Here is a 12,264-nt window from a genome sequence, read left to right on the forward strand (position 1 = left end):
GAGTCAGTTTTCTTGTACATAAGTCTGCATTGTGCCTTTTGTATTTAATTCCGATGCAATTTCTGTGTTTCATCGTCAATAAGAAGGTCAGAGGGATACAGTAAAGATGAAGTGAAGCATCGGAATCAATAACTAGTGTCACAGGAATGGTTCAAAACATAGACAGTAAGAAGAGTCAGTTTTCTTGTACTTAAGTCGGCATTTTGCCTTATGTCTTTAATTCCGTGGCAATTTCAGTGTTTCATCGTCAATAAGAAGGTTAGAGGTATACAGTAAACCTGAAGTGAAGCATCGGAATCTATAACTAGTGTCACAGGAATGGTTCAAACATAGACAGTAAGAAGAGTCAGTTTTCTTGTACTCAAGTCGGCATTGTGCCTATTGGTATTTAATTCCGATGCAATTTCTGTGTTTCATCGTCAATAAGAAGGTCAGAGGGATACAGGAAACCTGAAGTGAAGCATCGGAATCTATAACTATTGTCCCAGGAATGGTTCAAATCATAGACAGTAAGAAGAGTCAGTTTTCTTGTACATAAGTCGGCATTGTGCTTTTTGTATTTAATTTCGATGCAATTACTGTGTTTCATCGTCAACAAGAAGGTCAGAGGGATACAGTAAACCTGAAGTGAAGCATCGGAATCTATAACTAGTGTCACAGGAATGGTTCAAAACATAGACTGTAAGAAGAGTCAAATTTCTTGTACTTAAGTCGGCATTGTGAATTTTGTATTTAATTCCGATGCTATTTCTGTGTTTCATCGTCCATAAGAAGGTCAGAGGGATACAGTAAACCCGAAGTGAAGCATCGGAATCTATAACTAGTGTCACAGGAATGGTTCAAAACATAGACAGTAAGAAGAGTCAGTTTTCTTGTACTTAAGTCGGCATTGTGCCTTTTGTATTTAATTCCGATGCAATTACTATGTTTCATCGTCAATAAGATGGTCAGAGGGATACAGTAAACCTTAAGTGAAGCATCGGAATCTATAACTAGTGTCACAGGAATGGTTCAAAACATAGAGAGCAAGAAGAGTCAATTTTCTTGTACTTAAGTCGGCATTGTGCATTTTGTATTTGATTCCGATGCTATTTCTGTGTTCCATCGTCAATAAGAAGGTCAGAGGGATACAGTAAACCTGAAGTGAAGCATCAGATTCTGTAACTAGTGTCACAGGAATGGTTCAAACATAGACAGTAAGAAGAGTCAGATTTCTTGTACTTAAGTCGGCATTGTGCCTTTTGTATTTAACTCCGATGCAATTTCTGTGTTTCATCGTCAATAAGAAGGTCAGAGGGATACAGTAAACCTGAAGTGAAGCATCAGAATCTATAACTAGTGTCACAGGAATGGTTCAAAACATAGACAGTAAGGAGAGTCAGTTTTCTTATACTTAAGTCGGCATTGTGCATTTTGTATTTAATTCCGATGCGATTTCTGTGTTTCATCGTCAATAAGAAGGTCAGAAGGATACAGTAAACCTGAAGAGAAGCATCGGAATCCATAACTAGTGTCACAGGAATGGTTCAAACATAGACAGTGAGAAGAGTCAGTTTTCTTGTACTTAAGTCGGAATTGTGCCTTTTGTATTTAATTCCGATGCAATTTCTTTGTTTCTTCGTCAATAAGGAGGTCAGAGGGATACAGTAAACCTGAAGTGAAGCATCGGAATCTATAAGTAGTGTCACAGGAATGGTCAAACATAGACAGTAAGAAGAGTCAGTTTTCTTGCACTTAAGTCGTCATTGTGCCTTTTATATTTAATTCCGATGCAATTTCTGTGTTTAATCGTTAATAAGAAGGTCAGAGGGATACAGTAAACCTGAAGTGAAGCATCGGAATCTATAATTAGTGTCACATGATTGGTTCAAAACATAGACAGTTAGAAGAGTCAGTTCTCTTGAACTTATGTCGGCATTGTGCCTTTTGTATTTAATTCCGATGCAATGTCTGTGTTTCATCTTCAATAAGAGGGTCAGAGGTATACAGTAAACCTGAAGTGATGCATCGGAATCTGTAACTAGTGTCACAGGAATGGTTCAAAACATAGACAGTAAGAAGAGTCAGTTTTCTTGTACTTGAGTCAGCATTGTTCCTTTTGCATTTAATTCCGATGCAATTACTGAGTTTTATCGTCAACAACAAGTTCAGAGGGACATAGTAAACCTGAAGTGAAGCATCGAAATCTATAACTAGTGTCACAGGAATGGTTCAGAACATAGACAGTAAGAAGAGTCAGTTTTCTTGTACTTAAGTCGTCATTGTGCCTTTTGTATTTAATTCCGATGCAATATCTGTGTTTCATCGTCAATAAGAAGGTCAAAGAGATACAGTAAACCTGAAGTGAAGCATCGGAATCTATAACTTGTGTCACAGGAATGGTTCAAAACATAGACAGTAATAAGAGTCAGTTTTCTTGTACTTAAGTATGCATTGTGCCTTTTGTATTTAATTCCGATGCAATGTCTGTGTTTCATCGTCAATAGGTAGGTCACAGGGATACAGTAAACCTGAAGTGAAGCATCGGAATCTATAACTAGTGTTACAGGATTGGTTCAAATTATAGACAGTAAGAAGAGTTAGTTTTCTTGTACTTAAGTCGGCATTGTGCCTTTTGTATTTAATTCCGGTGCAATATCAGTGTTTCATCGTCAATAAGAAGGTCAGAGGGATACAGTAAACCTGAAGTGAAGCATCGGAATCTATAATTAGTATCACAGGAAAGGTTCAAAACATAGACTGTAAGAAGAGTCAGTTTTCTTGTACTTAAGTCGGCATTGTGCCTTTTGTATTTAACTCCGATGCAATTTCTGTGTTTCATCGTCAATAAGAAGGTCAGAGGGATACAGTAAACCTGAAGTGAAGCATCGGAATCTATAACTAGTGTCACAGGAATTTTTCAAAACATAGACAGTAAGAAGAGTCAGTTTTCTTGTACTTAAGTCGGCATTGTGCCTTTTGCATTTAATTCCGATGCAATTTATTTGTTTTATCGTCAATAAGAAGGTCAGAGGGATACAGTAAACCTAAAGTGAAGGATCGGAATCTATAAGTAGTGTCAAAGGAATGGCTCAAAACATAGACAGTAACAAGAGTCAGTATTCTTGTACTTAAGTCGGCATTGTGACTTTTGTATTTAATTCCGATGTAATTTCTGTGTTTCATCGTCAATAAGAAGGTCAGAGGGTTACAGTAAACCCGAACTGAAGCATCGGAATCTATAACTAGTGTCACATGAATGGTTCCAAACATAGACAGTTAGAAGAGTCAGTTTTCTTGAAGTTAAGTCGGCATTGTGACCTTTGTATTTAATTCCGAGGCAATTTCTGTGTTTTATCGTCAATAAGAAGGTCAGTGGGATACAGTAAACCTGAAGTGAAGCATCGGAATCTGTAACTAGTGTCACATGAGTGATTCAAATCATAGACAGTAAGAAGAGTCAGTTATTTTGTACTTAAGTCGGCATTGAGTCTTTTGTATTTAATTCCGATGCATTTTCTGTGTTTCATCGGCAATAAGAAAGTCAGAGGGATACAGTAAACCTGAAGTGAAGCATCGGAATCTATAACTAGTGTCACAGGAATAGTTCAAATCATAGACAGTAAGAAGAGTCAGTTTTCCTGTACTTAAGTCGGCATTGTGCCTTTTGTATTTAATTCCGATGCAATTTCTGTGTTTCGTCGTCAATAAGAAGGCCAGAGGCATACTGTAAAGCTGAAGCGAAGCATCGGAATCTATAACTAGTGTCACAGGAATGGTTCAAAACTTGGATAGTAAGAAGAGTCAGTTTTCTTGTACTAAAGTCGGCATTGTGCCTTTTGTATTTCATTCCGATGCAATTTCTGTGTTTCATCGTCAATAAGAATGTCAGAGGGATACAGTAAACCTGAAGTGAAGCATCGGAATCTATGACTAGTGTCACAGGAATGGTTCAAAATTTCGATAGTAAGAAGAGTCAGTTTTCTTGTACTTAAGTCGGCATTGTGCTTTTTGCATTTAATTCCGATGCAATTTCTGTTTTTCATCGTAAATAAGAAGGTCAGAGGGATACAGTAAACCTGAAGTGAAGCATCGGAATCTATAAGTAGTGTCACAGGAATGGTCAAACATAGACAGTAAGAAGAGTCAGTTTTCTTGCACTTAAGTCGGCATTGTGCATTTTGTATTTGATTCCGATGCTATTTCTGTGTTCCATCGTCAATAAGAAGGTCAGAGGGATACAGTAAACCTGAAGTGAAGCATCAGATTCTGTAACTAGTGTCACAGGAATGGTTCAAACATAGACAGTAAGAAGAGTCAGATTTCTTGTACTTAAGTCGGCATTGTGCCTTTTGTATTTAACTCCGATGCAATTTCTGTGTTTCATCGTCAATAAGAAGGTCAGAGGGATACAGTAAACCTGAAGTGAAGCATCGGAATCTATAACTAGTGTCACAGGAATGGTTCAAAACATAGACAGTAAGCAGAGTCAGTTTTCTTATACTTAAGTCGGCATTGTGCATTTTGTATTTAATTCCGATGCGATTTCTGTGTTTCATCGTCAATAAGAAGGTCAGAAGGATACAGTAAACCTGAAGAGAAGCATCGGAATCCATAACTAGTGTCACAGGAATGGTTCAAACATAGACAGTGAGAAGAGTCAGTTTTCTTGTACTTAAGTCGGAATTGTGCCTTTTGTATTTAATTCCGATGCAATTTCTTTGTTTCTTCGTCAATAAGAAGGTCAGAAGGATACAGTAAACCTGAAGTGAAGCATCGGAATCTATAACTAGTGTCACAGGAATGGTTCAAAACTTAGATAGTAAGAAGAGTCAGTTTTCTTGTACTTAAGTCGGCATTGTGCCTTTTGTATTTAATTCCGATGCAATGTCTGTGTTTCATCGTCAATAGGTAGGTCAGAGGGATACAGTAAACCTGAAGTGAAGCATCGGAATCTATAACTAGTGTTACAGGATTGGGACAAAGTATAGACAGTAAGAAGAGTTAGTTTTCTTGTACTTAAGTCGGCATTGTGCCTTTTGTATTTAATTCCGATGCAATTTCTGTGTTTCATCGTCAATAAGAAGGTCAGAGGGATACAGTAAACCTGAAGTGAAGCATCGGAATCTATAACTAGTGTCACAGGAATTTTTCAAAACATAGACAGTAAGAAGAGTCAGTTTTCATGTACTTAAGTCGGCATTGTGCCTTTTGCATTTAATTCCGATGCAATTTATTTGTTTTATCGTCAATAAGAAGGTCAGAGGGATACAGTAAACCTAAAGTGAAGGATCGGAATCTATAACTAGTGTCAAAAGAATGGCTCAAAACATAGACAGTACGAAGAGTCAGTATTCTTGTACTTAAATCGGCATTGTGACTTTTGTATTTAATTCCGATGCTATTTCTGTGTTTCATCGTCAATAAGAAGGTCAGAGGGTTACAGTAAACCTGAACTGAAGCATCGGAATCTATAACTAGTGTCACATGAATGGTTCCAAACATAGACAGTTAGAAGAGTCAGTTATTTTGTACTTAAGTCGGCATTGAGTCTTTTGTATTTAATTCCGATGCATTTTCTGTGTTTCATCGGCAATAAGAAAGTCAGAGGGATACAGTAAACCTGAAGTGAAGCATCGGAATCTATAACTAGTGTCACAGGAATAGTTCAAATCATAGACAGTAAGAAGAGTCAGTTTTCCTGTACTTAAGTCGGCATTGTGCCTTTTGTATTTAATTCCGATGCAATTTCTGTGTTTCGTCGTCAATAAGAAGGCCAGAGGCATACTGTAAAGCTGAAGCGAAGCATCGGAATCTATAACTAGTGTCACAGGAATGGTTCAAAACTTGGATTGTAAGAAGAGTCAGTTTTCTTGTACTAAAGTCGGCATTGTGCCTTTTGTATTTAATTCCGATGCAATTTCTGTGTTTCATCGTCAATAAGAATGTCAGAGGGATACAGTAAACCTGAAGTGAAGCATCGGAATCTATGACTAGTGTCACAGGAATGGTTCAAAATTTAGATAGTAAGAAGAGTCAGTTTTCTTGTACTTAAGTCGGCATTGTGCTTTTTGTATTTAATTCCGATGCAATTTCTGTTTTTCATCGTAAATAAGAAGGTCAGAGGGATACAGTAAACCTGAAGTGAAGCATCGGAATCTATAAGTAGTGTCACAGGAATGGTCAAACATAGACAGTAAGAAGAGTCAGTTTTCTTGCACTTAAGTCGTCATTGTGCCTTTTGTATTTAATTCCGATGCAATTTCTGTGTTTAATCGTTAATAAGAAGGTCAGAGGGATACAGTAAACCTGAAGTGAAGCATCGGAATCTATAATTAGTGTCACATGATTGGTTCAAAACATAGACAGTTAGAAGAGTCAGTTCTCTTGAACTTATGTCGGCATTGTGCCTTTTGTATTTAATTCCGATGCAATGTCTGTGTTTCATCTTCAATAAGAAGGTCAGAGGTATACAGTAAACCTGAAGTGAAGCATCGGAATCTGTAACTAGTGTCACAGGAATGGTTCAAAACATAGACAGTAAGAAGAGTCAGTTTTCTTGTACTTGAGTCAGCATTGTTCCTTTTGCATTTAATTCCGATGCAATTACTGAGTTTTATCGTCAACAACAAGTTCAGAGGGACATAGTAAACCTGAAGTGAAGCATCGAAATCTATAACTAGTGTCACAGGAATGGTTCAGAACATAGACAGTAAGAAGAGTCAGTTTTCTTGTACTTAAGTCGTCATTGTGCCTTTTGTATTTAATTCCGATGCAATATCTGTGTTTCATCGTCAATAAGAAGGTCAGAGAGATACAGTAAACCTGAAGTGAAGCATCGGAATCTATAACTTGTGTCACAGGAATGGTTCAAAACATAGACAGTAATAAGAGTCAGTTTTCTTGTACTTAAGTATGCATTGTGCCTTTTGTATTTAATTCCGATGCAATGTCTGTGTTTCATCGTCAATAGGTAGGTCACAGGGATACAGTAAACCTGAAGTGAAGCATCGGAATCTATAACTAGTGTTACAGGATTGGTTCAAATTATAGACAGTAAGAAGAGTTAGTTTTCTTGTACTTAAGTCGGCATTGTGCCTTTTGTATTTAATTCCGATGCAATATCAGTGTTTCATCGTCAATAAGAAGGTCAGAGGGATACAGTAAACCTGAAGTGAAGCATCGGAAACTATAATTAGTATCACAGGAAAGGTTCAAAACATAGACTGTAAGAAGAGTCAGTTTTCTTGTACTTAAGTCGGCATTGTGCCTTTTGTATTTAACTCCGATGCAATTTCTGTGTTTCATCGTCAATAAGAAGGTCAGAGGGATACAGTAAACCTGAAGTGAAGCATCGGAATCTATAACTAGTGTCACAGGAATATTTCAAAACATAGACAGTAAGAAGAGTCAGTTTTCTTGTACTTAAGTCGGCATTGTGCCTTTTGCATTTAATTCCGATGCAATTTATTTGTTTTATCGTCAATAAGAAGGTCAGAGGGATACAGTAAACCTAAAGTGAAGGATCGGAATCTATAAGTAGTGTCAAAGGAATGGCTCAAAACATAGACAGTAACAAGAGTCAGTATTCTTGTACTTAAGTCGGCATTGTGACTTTTGTATTTAATTCCGATGTAATTTCTGTGTTTCATCGTCAATAAGAAGGTCAGAGGGTTACAGTAAACCCGAACTGAAGCATCGGAATCTATAACTATTGTCACATGAATGGTTCCAAACATAGACAGTTAGAAGAGTCAGTTTTCTTGAAGTTAAGTCGGCATTGTGACCTTTGTATTTAATTCCGAGGCAATTTCTGTGTTTTATCGTCAATAAGAAGGTCAGTGGGATACAGTAAACCTGAAGTGAAGCATCGGAATCTGTAACTAGTGTCACATGAGTGATTCAAATCATAGACAGTAAGAAGAGTCAGTTATTTTGTACTTAAGTCGGCATTGAGTCTTTTGTATTTAATTCCGATGCATTTTCTGTGTTTCATCGGCAATAAGAAAGTCAGAGGGATACAGTAAACCTGAAGTGAAGCATCGGAATCTATAACTAGTGTCACAGGAATAGTTCAAATCATAGACAGTAAGAAGAGTCAGTTTTCCTGTACTTAAGTCGGCTTTGTGCCTTTTGTATTTAATTCCGATGCAATTTCTGTGTTTCGTCGTCAATAAGAAGGCCAGAGGCATACTGTAAAGCTGAAGCGAAGCATCGGAATCTATAACTAGTGTCACAGGAATGGTTCAAAACTTGGATAGTAAGAAGAGTCAGTTTTCTTGTACTAAAGTCGGCATTGTGCCTTTTGTATTTCATTCCGATGCAATTTCTGCGTTTCATCGTCAATAAGAATGTCAGAGGGATACAGTAAACCTGAAGTGAAGCATCGGAATCTATGACTAGTGTCACAGGAATGGTTCAAAATTTCGATAGTAAGAAGAGTCATTTTTCTTGTACTTAAGTCGGCATTGTGCTTTTTGCATTTAATTCCGATGCAATTTCTGTTTTTCATCGTAAATAAGAAGGTCAGAGGTATACAGTAAACCTGAAGTGAAGCATCGGAATCTATAAGTAGTGTCACAGGAATGGTCAAACATAGACAGTAAGAAGAGTCAGTTTTCTTGCACTTAAGTCGGCATTGTGCATTTTGTATTTGATTCCGATGCTATTTCTGTGTTCCATCGTCAATAAGAAGGTCAGAGGGATACAGTAAACCTGAAGTGAAGCATCAGATTCTGTAACTAGTGTCACAGGAATGGTTCAAACATAGACAGTAAGAAGAGTCAGATTTCTTGTACTTAAGTCGGCATTGTGCCTTTTGTATTTAACTCCGATGCAATTTCTGTGTTTCATCGTCAATAAGAAGGTCAGAGGGATACAGTAAACCTGAAGTGAAGCATCGGAATCTATAACTAGTGTCACAGGAATGGTTCAAAACATAGACAGTAAGCAGAGTCAGTTTTCTTATACTTAAGTCGGCATTGTGCATTTTGTATTTAATTCCGATGCGATTTCTGTGTTTCATCGTCAATAAGAAGGTCAGAAGGATACAGTAAACCTGAAGAGAAGCATCGGAATCCATAACTAGTGTCACAGGAATGGTTCAAACATAGACAGTGAGAAGAGTCAGTTTTCTTGTACTTAAGTCGGAATTGTGCCTTTTGTATTTAATTCCGATGCAATTTCTTTGTTTCTTCGTCAATAAGAAGGTCAGAAGGATACAGTAAACCTGAAGTGAAGCATCGGAATCTATAACTAGTGTCACAGGAATGGTTCAAAACTTAGATAGTAAGAAGAGTCAGTTTTCTTGTACTTAAGTCGGCATTGTGCCTTTTGTATTTAATCCCGATGCAATGTCTGTGTTTCATCGTCAATAGGTAGGTCAGAGGGATACAGTAAACCTGAAGTGAAGCATCGGAATCTATAACTAGTGTTACAGGATTGGTTCAAAGTATAGACAGTAAGAAGAGTTAGTTTTCTTGTACTTAAGTCGGCATTGTGCCTTTTGTATTTAATTCCGATGCAATTTCTGTGTTTCATCGTCAATAAGAAGGTCAGAGGGATACAGTAAACCTGAAGTGAAGCATCGGAATCTATAACTAGTGTCACAGGAATTTTTCAAAACATAGACAGTAAGAAGAGTCAGTTTTCATGTACTTAAGTCGGCATTGTGCCTTTTGCATTTAATTCCGATGCAATTTATTTGTTTTATCGTCAATAAGAAGGTCAGAGGGATACAGTAAACCTAAAGTGAAGGATCGGAATCTATAACTAGTGTCAAAAGAATGGCTCAAAACATAGACAGTACGAAGAGTCAGTATTCTTGTACTTAAATCGGCATTGTGACTTTTGTATTTAATTCCGATGCAATTTCTGTGTTTCATCGTCAATAAGAAGGTCAGAGGGTTACAGTAAACCTGAACTGAAGCATCGGAATCTATAACTAGTGTCACATGAATGGTTCCAAACATAGACAGTTAGAAGAGTCAGTTTTCTTGAACTTAAGTCGGCATTGTGACCTTTGTATTTAATTCCGAGGCAATTTCTGTGTTTTATCGTCAATAAGAAGGTCAGTGGGATACAGTAAACCTGAAGTGAAGCATCGGAATCTGTAACTAGTGTCACATGAGTGATTCAAATCATAGACAGTAAGAAGAGTCAGTTATTTTGTACTTAAGTCGGCATTGAGTCTTTTGTATTTAATTCCGATGCATTTTCTGTGTTTCATCGGCAATAAGAAAGTCAGAGGGATACAGTAAACCTGAAGTGAAGCATCGGAATCTATAACTAGTGTCACAGGAATAGTTCAAATCATAGACAGTAAGAAGAGTCAGTTTTCCTGTACTTAAGTCGGCATTGTGCCTTTTGTATTTAATTCCGATGCAATTTCTGTGTTTCGTCGTCAATAAGAAGGCCAGAGGCATACTGTAAAGCTGAAGCGAAGCATCGGAATCTATAACTAGTGTCACAGGAATGGTTCAAAACTTGGATAGTAAGAAGAGTCAGTTTTCTTGTACTAAAGTCGGCATTGTGCCTTTTGTATTTAATTCCGATGCAATTTCTGTGTTTCATCGTCAATAAGAATGTCAGAGGGATACAGTAAACCTGAAGTGAAGCATCGGAATCTATGACTAGTGTCACAGAAATGGTTCAAAATTTAGATAGTAAGAAGAGTCAGTTTTCTTGTACTTAAGTCGGCATTGTGCTTTTTGTATTTAATTCCGATGCAATTTCTGTTTTTCATCGTAAATAAGAAGGTCAGAGGGATACAGTAAACCTGAAGTGAAGCATCGGAATCTATAAGTAGTGTCACAGGAATGGTCAAACATAGACAGTAAGAAGAGTCAGTTTTCTTGCACTTAAGTCGTCATTGTGCCTTTTGTATTTAATTCCGATGCAATTTCTGTGTTTAATCGTTAATAAGAAGGTCAGAGGGATACAGTAAACCTGAAGTGAAGCATCGGAATCTATAATTAGTGTCACATGATTGGTTCAAAACATAGACAGTTAGAAGAGTCAGTTCTCTTGAACTTATGTCGGCATTGTGCCTTTTGTATTTAGTTCCGATGCAATGTCTGTGTTTCATCTTCAATAAGAAGGTCAGAGGTATACAGTAAACCTGAAGTGAAGCATCGGAATCTGTAACTAGTGTCACAGGAATGGTTCAAAACATAGACAGTAAGAAGAGTCAGTTTTCTTGTACTTGAGTCAGCATTGTTCCTTTTGCATTTAATTCCGATGCAATTACTGAGTTTTATCGTCAACAACAAGTTCAGAGGGACATAGTGAACCTGAAGTGAAGCATCGAAATCTATAACTAGTGTCACAGGAATGGTTCAGAACATAGACAGTAAGAAGAGTCAGTTTTCTTGTACTTAAGTCGTCATTGTGCCTTTTGTATTTAATTCCGATGCAATATCTGTGTTTCATCGTCAATAAGAAGGTCAGAGAGATACAGTAAACCTGAAGTGAAGCATCGGAATCTATAACTTGTGTCACAGGAATGGTTCAAAACATAGACAGTAATAAGAGTCAGTTTTCTTGTACTTAAGTATGCATTGTGCCTTTTGTATTTAATTCCGATGCAATGTCTGTGTTTCATCGTCAATAGGTAGGTCAGAGGGATACAGTAAACCTGAAGTGAAGCATCGGAATCTATAACTAGTGTTACAGGATTGGTTCAAATTATAGACAGTAAGAAGAATTAGTTTTCTTGTACTTAAGTCGGCATTGTGCCTTTTGTATTTAATTCCGATGCAATATCAGTGTTTCATCGTCAATAAGAAGGTCAGAGGGATACAGTAAACCTGAAGTGAAGCATCGGAATCTATAATTAGTATCACAGGAAAGGTTCAAAACATAGACTGTAAGAAGAGTCAGTTTTCTTGTACTTAAGTCGGCATTGTGCCTTTTGTATTTAACTCCGATGCAATTTCTGTGTTTCATCGTCAATAAGAAGGTCAGAGGGATACAGTAAACCTGAAGTGAAGCATCGGAATCTGTAACTAGTGTCACAGGAAATTTTCAAAACATAGACAGTAAGAAGAGTCAGTTTTCTTGTACTTAAGTCGGCATTGTGCCTTTTGCATTTAATTCCGATGCAATTTATTTGTTTTATCGTCAATAAGAAGGTCAGAGGGATACAGTAAACCTAAAGTGAAGGATCGTAATCTATAAGTAGTGTCAAAGGAATGGCTCAAAACATAGACAGTAACAAGAGTCAGTATTCTTGTTCTTAAGTCGGCATTGTGACTTTTGTATTTAATTCCGATGTAATTTCTGTGT

The sequence above is a fragment of the Schistocerca serialis genome, chromosome 8 (genome assembly GCF_023864345.2).
Source record: "Schistocerca serialis cubense isolate TAMUIC-IGC-003099 chromosome 8, iqSchSeri2.2, whole genome shotgun sequence".
NCBI classification, from domain to species: domain Eukaryota; kingdom Metazoa; phylum Arthropoda; class Insecta; order Orthoptera; family Acrididae; genus Schistocerca; species Schistocerca serialis.